We start from the raw sequence: 9,312 nt of genomic DNA on the forward strand, positions 1-9,312 counted from the left end.
GTAATTAATTTAAAAAAACACATTGTATGAATGTCTCAGTGTTTCAAAGAATAAATAAAAGCTATTATTAAAAGTAAAAAAAATTATATTATAATGTATAATGAAGTTAAGACCTTTAGTCTTTACATTTTTTTAAATTTATAATCTTTGTGACTCACCTTTGATTTTTCTGTGGGAAAACACAGGAAAAACTAAATTTAGAAGAGGAAAGATGTGCTTTTGTTAAGGATGTCCAAGCTTTCTATACATGACCTGGTCTGGGTAACACTGGTTTTAGGCCAGTAGCAAGGCAGAAGCATCATGGCAGTCATGTGTGCCGGCACATGCCTATTGTTCAAGCACTTAAGAATTAGAAGCAGTAGGATTGGAATTCATGCTTAGACATTTATCATGTCTGAGGCCAGCTGATGTTACATGTACATTAATCTCATTGAAAATCCTTTTTAAGAGAAGGCTACCAATACAGCCTAGGATCTACTTTGTACTACTTTCTCAACTAATTCCACCTCTGAGCTTCTGTCTTCTCTCAATAATGCCATTGAAATTCTGAATCCATCACAAATTGATCTACTGCTGAGTTAGGTCAGGGTCCTCTTGATCCACTCCTCTAAAGCCCATGCGTTGGAAACATGGGAGCCTTTTCCATATCCAGTGATGATATGATCAATGCAATATTGCTATACTTGTTCCTTGAGTAAATTAAAGACCTCCTCAGAGATCCTAATTAAACACACATTGTGGATGAGAAAATATAGAGTAAAGAATAAGGAGAAAAACAACTTCCATGTATTTTTAAAACAAAGTTACATAGAAGGAGAAAACACACAGGCGGGCATAAGATCTGTGAAAAAGTTTTGCGCTATGGAATGTTGACAGGGGCTATAGTAAGAGAGATACAAAGGATGCTACTTTCCCCAACCTAGTAATGAACATAAGCAATGACAATAAAGATTTCTGAAAAATTTGAATCTCCATAATGTCAGAAATATGACTATTTTCAAAGGATATGCAATGTACATTGATCTTTGGCAACCACTGAGCAGCTCTTTTAGTGTTTAGTGTGGCTGTGTTTGTAAAGGGCAAGGAAGGGAGAAGTGGTGTGCAAGAAACAAAATGACAATTTTAAATGCCAATGGGAAAATACATCGGAAGGAAGAGTCTGCAAAACTAGAATAAAAGGATAGTTGTTAAAGAAAGTATGTGGCAAGGCCATAAAGTGCATGGAGTACTATGGAGAGCCTACCAGAGAAGGCCACTCAGACAGTCTACAGCCAATGGAAAGTCTTTATTTAGGCCAGCTGGAACTAAACTGAGGTCTGAAGGACCCAGGTATAGCCCCAAGGATTACAGCAAGTGGCTTTTACAGACGAAAACTTCATCATCCTGTTACCTTGATCAGCAGCGGCATGGGAAGGATTCATCCATCAAGAAGTTTCACAGAAGCTAACATAAATTAGCTGGAGTATCTTTTATTTTAATAAGTTAATTGTTGTGCTCGCTTCGGCAGCACACATACTAAAATTGGAACGATACAGAGAAGATTAGCATGGCCCCTGCGCAAGGATGACACGCAAATTCGTGAAGCATTGCATATTTTTTAAGGCAGTTAATGCCAGAAATTGTGCTGCGATCATCACTAGCGCCTGCGACATATACAGTTCAGAGCCCCTCCCACACACTCAAGGGTTCAACATTAGCCATCACTCTGTCCCTTGAGATACACGTCCACGCACACCTACACACACACACACACACACACACACACACACACACACACACACACACTTGCATCTGCCCTGTCTGCGCCTGCATACTTTTCTCTCACAGGTGCAGCTAGTCCTCAGCACATGCTGAAGAACTCTGCAGACGAAAGAGAGAGACAGTACCAGTCTGATTTGCAGAATCCAAAAACAAACAGGGAAGGTTTCAGATAAGCCAATGGCCAGGGGTAGGCGAAAGAACACTTCCAACATAAATCAGGACATCATGACTTCACCAGCAAACCCCAAAATCGATGGATACTCCAATTCATCAGAGGCACAGGAAAGTGACCTTAAAGCCATGCTTACCCAATTATTTGAGGCTCATAAGGAGGAAATGAACAAATCATTCAAAGAGTTGGTCAGTCAATTGGAGGTAAAGAAAGAAGAAATAGACAAAAGCCTTAAAGAAACACAGGCAAACATAGCCAAAAAAATAGAGGCACAAGTAGAGATAAAATTAGTGGCATATAAAAAGGAAATGAACAAGGAAATAGAGACCATCGTAGAGAGACATGAATCCAAATTCAAACAGATGAAAGAAATGGTGCAAGGCATGAAAACAGAATTAGAATCAATAAAGAAAACACAAAATGAGAAAACCTTTGAGCTGGAGAACTTGGAGAAAAGATCAGGAACCACAAAAGTAAGCATCACCAACAGAATACAAGAGATGGAAGAGAGAATCTCTGGAGCTGAAGACACACTTGCAGAAATTGATACTTCTCTCAAAGAAAAAGTAAAATGAGAAAAGTTCCAATCACAAAATATTCAAGAAATCAAGGACGCTATGAAAAGACAAAATCTAAGAATAATTGGAATTGATGAAAAAGAAGACTCCAGGCTCCAAGGTCCAGAAAATATTTTCAAGAAAATCATAGAAGAAAATTTTCCCAACTTAAAGAAAGAGATGTTTATAAATATACAAGAAGCCTACAGAACTCCAAATAGACTAGACCAGAAAAGAAACACATCACATCATAGTCAAAACACTAAATCTACAGAACAAAGAAAAGATATTAAAAGTAACCAGGGAAAAAGGCCAAGTAACATATGAAGGTAGACCTATCAGAATCACACTGGACCTCTCATCAGAAACTATGAAAGCCAGAAGGGCCTGGGCAAGTATCATGGAGACTCTAAGAGATCACAAATGTCAACCCAGACTACTATACCCTGCAAAGCTTTCAATCAACATAGATGGAGAAAACAAAGTATTCCATGACAAAACTAAATTTACGCAATATCTACACAGCAAACCAACTCTACAGAAGATACTAGAAGGAAAAATCCAATCCAACGAAAACAACTTCACCCAAGAAAACAGGGCATACAGATAATATCCCAACAAAAACGAAAGGAAAACAAGCAATGAAACAGGGTAAGATCACCGACTCCATTACAAAAGGAACTAACATGCATTGGTCACTACTATCTATCAATATCAATGGAGTCAACTCCCCAATAAAAAGACACAGACTAACAGAATGGTTGCAGAAACAGGATCCAACATTCTGTTGCATCCAAGAAACACACCTATGCAACAAAGATAAACACCACCTCAGAGTAAAGGGCTGGAAAAATGTTTTTCAAGCAAATGCTTCCAGAAAACAAGCTGGAGTAGCCATCCTAATATCTAATAAAATAGACTTCCATCCAAAGTTAATCAAAAAGATAAGGAGGGCCACTATATTCTCATCAAAGGAAAAATCCACCAAGAGGACATCACAATCTTGAATACCTATGCCCCAAATACAAGAGCACCTACATTAATAAATGAAACATTATTAAAGCTTAAATTATACATTGATCCTAATACCTTAATAGTGGGAGACTTCAACACCCCACTCTCATCAAGGGACAGATCAACTAGACAGACACCAAATAGGGAAATAAAAGCACTCACAGAATCCCTAAATCAAATGGACCTAATAGACGTCTACAGATCTTTTCACCCAAACTCAAAAGAGTACACCTTCTTTTCAGCACCACATGGAACCTTTTCCAAAATAGACCATATAGTGGGACACAAAGCAAGCCTCAACAGATACAAAAGGATTGAAATAATCCCTTGTATACTATCTGACCACCATGGACTAAAGCTGGACATCAACAACAACAGAAACAACAAAAAGCCGACATGCACATGGAAACTGAACAACTTACTACTCAATGACAGCTGGGTTAAAGAAGAAATAAAGAAAGAAATTAAAGACTTCCTAGAATTCAATGAAAATGAAGGCACAACATACCCAAATTTATGGGACACATTGAAAGCAGTGCTCAGAGGAAAATTTATAGCACTAAATGCCTGCAAGAAGAAATTCGTAACATCACATACAAACAACTTAATGGCCCAACTGAAAACCTTAGAAAAAAAAGAAGCAGATACACCCAAGAGGAGCAGACAGCTGGAAATAATCAAATTCAGGGCTGAAATCAATCAATTAGAAACAAATAAAACTATCCAAAGAATCAATGAAACAAAAAGCTGGTTCTTTGAGAAAATCAACAAGATAGACAAACCCCTAGCCAAACTAACTAAAAAGCAGAGAGAAACTATCCAAATCAGCAAAATCAGAAATTAAAATGGGGACATAACTACAGATACTGTGGAAATCCAAACAATTATTAGGTCATACTACAAAAACCTATATGGCACAAAATTTGAAAATCTAAATGAAATGGATAATTTTCTTGACAGATTCTATCTACCAAAATTAAGTCAAGATCAGGTAGAAAGACTGAATAGCCCTATATCTCCCCAAGGAAATTGAAGCAGTCATTAACAGTCTCCCCTCCAAAAAAAGCCCTGGACCAGATGGCTTCAGCGCAGAATTCTACCAGACCTTCAAGGAAGTGCCAACACCAATTCTCCTCAAACTCTTCCACAAAATAGAAACAGAAGGAACACTACCAAACTCATTCTATGAAGCCACATTCACCTTGATACTTAAACCACACAAAGATCCAACAAAAAAGAGAACTTCAGACCAATCTCTCTTATGAACATTGATGCAAAAATACTCAATAAAATACTTGCAAACCGAATCCAAGAACACATCAAAGATATCATCCACCATGACCAAGTAGGCTTCATCCCAGGCATGCAAGGGTGGTTCAATATACGGAAATCCATCAATGTAATCCACCACATAAACAAAATGAAGGAGAAAAACCACATGATCATCTCCTTAGATGCTGAAAAAGCATTTGACAAAGTCCAACACCCATTCATGTTTAAAGTCTTGGAGAGATCAGGGATACAGGCACATACCTAAAGATAGTAAAGGCAATATACAGCAAGCCTATAGCCAGCATCAAACTCAATGGAGAGAAACTTAAATCAATCCCACTGAAATCAGGGACAAGACAAGGCTGCCCACTGTCTCCATATCTCTTCAACATAGTACTTGAAGTCCTAGCCAGAGCAATAAGACAACTAAAGGAGATCAAGGGAATACAAATCGGAAAGGAAGAGGTCAAAGTGTCACTATTCGCAGATGATATGATAGTATATATGGGCGACCCCAAAAATTCAACCAGAGAACTCCTTCAGCTGATAAACACCTTCAGCAAAGTGGCAGGATACAAAATCAACTCAAAAAAATCAGAAGCCCTCCTGTACACCAAAGACAAAAGGCTGAGAAAGAAATTAGGGAAACAACACCTTTCACAATAGCCACTAATAACATAAAGTACCTTGGGGTGACTCTAACCAATGAAGTGAAAGACCTTTTTGAGAAAAACTTCAAATCTCTGAAGAAAGAAATCGAAGACGATCTCAGGAGATGGAAAGAGCTCCCGTGCTCATGGATTGGTAGGATTAACATTGTGAAAATGGCCATCCTGCCAAAAGCAATCTACAGATTCAACGCAATACCCATCAAAATACCAACTTTACAGACCTTGAAAAAAAGATTCTCAGCTTCATATGGAGAAACAAAAAACCCAGAATCTCCAAAACAATCCTGTACAACAACAGATCATCTGGAGGTATCTCCATCCCCAATCTCAAGCTGTACTACAGGGCAACAGTAATAAAAACTGCATGGTATTGGCATAGAAACAGAAAGGAGGATCAATGGAACCGCATAGAAGACCCAGAAATAAACCCACACACCTATGAATACTCAATATTTGACAAAGAAGCCAAATCCATTCAATGGAAAAAAGACAGTATATTCAACAAATGGTGCTGGTCCAACTGGATGTCTACATGCAGAAAAATGAAAATAGATCCATATTTATTACCCTGCACAAAACTAAAGTCAAAGTGGATCAAGGACCTCAACATAAAACCAGATACTCTAAATCAGTTGGAAAAAAAAGTGGGGAACAGCCTAGAACTCATTGGCACAGGAGACAACTTCCTGAACAGAACACCAACAGCACAGGCTCTAAGAGCAACAATCAGTAAATGGGACCTCATGAAACTGAAACGCTTCTTGAAAGCAAAAGACACAGTCATCAAAACAAAACGACTGCCTACAGATTGGGAAAGAATCTTCACCAACCCTTTATCTGACAGAAGGCTAATATCCAGTATATATAACGAACTAAAGAAGCAGAAAAGCAACAAACCAAGTAATCCCATTAAAAAATGGGGAATGGAGTTAAACAGAGAATTCTCGAAAGAGGAACATCGAATGGCAGAGAAACACTTAAAGAAATGCTCAACCTCATTAGCCATTAGGGAAATGCAAATCAAAACAACCCTGAGATTTCATCTTACACCCATCAGAATGGCCAAGATGAAAAACTCAAGTGACAACACATGCTGGAGAGGTTGTGGAAAAAAAGGAACCCTCCTCACTGCTGGTGGGAATGTAAACTGGTACAACCACTCTGGAAGTCAATCTGGCTCTGGTGCTTTCTCAGACAATTAGGAGTAGTGCTACCTCAAGACCCAGCTATACCACTCCTAGGTATATACCCAGAATTTGCTCAAGTACACAACAAGGACATTTGTTCAACCATGTTTGTAGCAGCTTCATTTGTAATAGCCAGAACTTGGAAACAACCCAGATGTCCATCAACAGAGGAATGGATACAGAAATTGTGGTATTTTTACACAATGGAATACTACTCAGCAATCAAAAGGGAGGAAATCATGAAATTTGCTGGCAAATGGTGGGATCTAGAAAAGATCATTCTGAGTGAAGTATCCCAGAAGGAGAAAGACAAACTTGGTATATACTCGCTTATATAGACCTACAAGATATGATAAACATAATGAAATCTACACACCTAAAGAAGATAATCAAGTAAGTGGACATGGGTGAAGATGATCAATCCTCATTTAGAAAGACAAATGGGTATGACAGGAGTCTACCGAAAAAGCCATCTGAAAGACTCTACCTAGCAGTGTTTCAAAGCAGACACTAAGACTCATAACCAAACCTTGGCAGAGTGCTGGGAATCATATGAAAGAAGGGGAGTTAGTATGATATGGATAGGATAGGAGCTCTTCAAGTACCAAATAAATCCGGGCACAGGGCCTTTTCTGAGACTGACACTCAACCAAGGACCATCTATGGATATAACATAGAACTTCTGCCGGGATGTGGCCCGTGGTAGCTCAGTAACCAAGTAGTTTTCCAAAGCAAGGGGAACAAGGACTATTTCTAACAGGATCTCAAGGGCAGGCTCTTTGTCCTCCCCCCCCCCCCAGGAGAGGAGCAGTCCTGTTAGGCCACAGAGGAGGACTTTGCAGTCAGCCTTGAAGATACCTGATAAAACAGGGTCAAATGAAAGGAGAGGAGGTCCTCCCCTATCAGTGGACTTGGAAAGGGGCAGGGAGGAGACCAGGGAGGGAGTTGGGGAGGGGGAGGGAATGAGGGAGCGGGATACAGCTGGGACACAGAGTTAACAAATTGTAACTAAAAATAAAAATAAAAAAAGAAAAAAAATACCAAGAATCACTTTTACACTGTCCAGAAAATAAATAAATAAATAAATAAATAAATAAATAAATAAATAAATAAATAAGTTAATTGTTTATTTAGTAAGATTGAATGAAAGCTTTTTTTTTTTCTTGCTATTGATGACCTTCAAACTTTTATAGCTCTTTATCAATAGCATCTGGTTGAATCATTAAGTTGGTAAATCTGCTATATGGCACCTTTCTTTTTTTTTTCCAATAATTTATTTATTTACTCAGTTGACATCCCAATAACAGTGGTTACACAAGTTCACATTCCCACCAGCAGTGGAGGAGGGTTCCCCTTTCTCCATAACCTCTCCAGCATGTGTTGTCACTTGAGTTTTTGATCTTAGCCATTCTGATGGATGTAAGGTGAAATCTCAGGGTCGTTTTGATTTGCAACTCCCTGATGGCTAAAAACCTTGAACATTTCTTTAAGTGTTTCTCTGCCATTCTGTATTCCTCTACAGAGAATTCTCTTTTTAGCTCTGTACTCCATTTTTTAATTGGATTACTTGATTTGTTGCTTTTTAACTTCTTGAGTACTTTATATGTTCTGGATATAAGCCCTCAGTCAGATATAGGGTTGGTGAAGATCCTTTCCCAGTTTGTAACTTGCTGTTTTGCTTTGATGACATTGTATTTTGCTTTACAGAAGCTTTTTAGTTTCATGTGGTTTCATTTATTGATTGTTGCTCTGAGAGCCTGTGTTGTTGGTTTTCTGTTCAGGAAGTAGTTTCCTGTGTCAACTAGGTCAAGGCTCTTCCCCACTTTTTCTTCTAGTAGATTTAGTGTGTCTGGTTTTATGTTGCAGTCTTTGATCCACTTGGACTTTAGTTTTGTGCAGGGTGATAAATATGGATCTATTTTCATTTTTCTGTATGTAGACATCCAATCTGGTGCTTTCTCAGACAGTTAAGAATAGTGCTTCCTCAAGATCCAGCTATACAACCCCTAGGCATATATCCAAATTATGCTAAAGTGCACTACAAGGACATTTGTTCAACCATTTTCTTAGCAGCTTTATTCGTAATAGCCAGAACCCGGAAATAACCCTCAATGGAGGAATGTATACAGAAATTGTAGTACATTTACACAAATGGAATACTACTCAGCAATTAAAAATAAGGAAATCGAAATTTGCAGGCAAATGGTGAGAACTAGAAATGATCATCCTGAGTCAGGTAACCCAGGACCAGAAAGACACACATGGTATTTACTCACTTATAAGTGGGTACTAGACCTATTATATAGGATAAACATACTAAAATCTGTACATCTAAAGAAGCTAAACAAGAAGGAGGTCCCTGAGTAAGATGATCAATCCTCACCTAGAAAGACAAATGAGATGGACATTGGAAGTAGGAGAAAACAAGAAACAGGATAGGAGACATCTAGACATAGAGGGCCTCTGAAAGACTCTACCTAGCAGTGTATCAAAGCAGATGCTAAGACTTATAACCAAATCCTGGGGAGAGTGCAGGGAATCATACAGAAGGGGGGGTTAGTAAGGGGCTACATTCAGAATACAAAGTAAATACATTGTATAAAATAATAATAATATAACAATAATAAATAGAAAAATGCTGAGTGTTGAACGGAGGCTCTGTTGTATTGTTTTGTTTC

General features: G+C 38.3%; 1 non-coding gene across 1 annotated transcript; it reads left to right on the forward strand.

Annotated features, from left to right (window-relative positions):
• Positions 1 to 1,491: 1,491 nt before the first annotated feature.
• Positions 1,492 to 1,598, forward strand: LOC129692096 (U6 spliceosomal RNA). Its single transcript, XR_008722624.1, has one exon. It is a non-coding gene; the product is annotated as a U6 spliceosomal RNA (small nuclear RNA).
• The last annotated feature ends 7,714 nt before the right edge of the window (positions 1,599 to 9,312 follow it).

This window comes from Psammomys obesus, unplaced genomic scaffold, assembly GCF_907164565.1.
Source record: "Psammomys obesus unplaced genomic scaffold, mPsaObe1.curated_primary_1811, whole genome shotgun sequence".
Classification (NCBI taxonomy): domain Eukaryota; kingdom Metazoa; phylum Chordata; class Mammalia; order Rodentia; family Muridae; genus Psammomys; species Psammomys obesus.